The sequence below is a fragment of the Protobothrops mucrosquamatus genome, unplaced genomic scaffold, assembly GCF_001527695.2.
Source record: "Protobothrops mucrosquamatus isolate PMUCROS unplaced genomic scaffold, P.Mucros_1.0 scaffold1298, whole genome shotgun sequence".
Taxonomy (NCBI): Eukaryota; Metazoa; Chordata; class Lepidosauria; order Squamata; family Viperidae; genus Protobothrops; species Protobothrops mucrosquamatus.
The window spans coordinates 83,905-85,199 of record NW_015387500.1 but is presented as its reverse complement, the minus strand read 5'-3'; positions in this window follow the sequence as shown (position 1 = coordinate 85,199).

Here is a 1,295-nt window from a genome sequence, read left to right as displayed (position 1 = left end):
CCGTAGCCGTTCTTCGTATGTTTTAGCCTCCAGGCTTTTGATCATCTTCATTGCTCTTCTCTGAATTTTTTTCCCAAACTCTCAACATCTATTTTGTGATATGGTGACCAAAATTGGCTGCAGTATTCCCCAAGTATTCCCCAAGATGCTTCTTCCTAACTGAACTGAAGTTAGATCCAATAGGCTTCTTGGATGAGAAGCTAAATGTTCTCAAAGCAAACAAAACCAAGAAAATCCAGTTGCCTTCAGGACAACCATGACCTGGATGATTGAGACTCTCCATAGACAGAAGACATATTGTTTCACAGACGTATTAAGTAGAAGCTGGAGGGCCACTTCTCATGGAAGGTTTAACTGCTTTTCTGCACTTTGGAGTAGGATGGACTGGATGATCCTCTGGCCCTTTCCAGCTTCACAGTGCTGCAATTCTAGGAACCCTGCATGAGCCACGTAGATTTGCCCCACTGATGGTCTGGGTTGACTCTAGCAAAAAGGAGACATTTGCATGAACAGCTGTCAACCTGGAAGCCTCTACATGAGCCAGAACTGTCTCTCTGTAGACTTTCACCAAACATGTAAATGGTGTTTTGGGGTGTGTGTGTGACTATTAACACATGTACCACTGGAGCAGAGCTTTGTAGTCTTGCCCGGTCTGTATTTGTTCATTTGGGTGATTGACATCAACCATTTGAAGAACAGTTGGTCTCAAGGGTTGCTGTCAGACTGTTGACCCAGATCCCAGAATGGGATTGCTTCATTTGAACAGCTCTATTTAGCTCTAGCTATGATTCAGGGTGCAATTAAATGTTCAAGCTATTGTTTTCTTTATAAATCAAACACTCTGTTTTTCATCAGTGGGAAATAATGCCTAACCCATGATAACCCTTCAAATGCCTTACGATCTGGAATTCTTCTTTAAGGACCAGCCCGAGTTTTAACATGTTTTAAAAACGGAGCTAGAAGGGACCTTGGAGGTCTTCTAGTCCAGCCCTCTGCTCAAGCAGGAAACCCTATACCATTTCAGACAAATGGTTGTCCAGTCTCTTCTTAAAAATCTCCGATAATGGAGCACCCACAACTTCTGGAAGGAAGCTGATCCATTGATTAATTGTTCCCACTGTCAGGAAATTCCTCCTTAGTTCCAGGTTGCTTCTCTCCTTGATTAGCTTCCATCCGTTGCTTCTTGTCCTGCCTTCAGGCGCTTTGGAGAATAGCTTGACTCCCTCTTCTTTGTGGCAGCCCCTGAGGTATTGGAAGACTGCTATCCTGTCCCCCCTCGTCCTTCTCTTCATTAA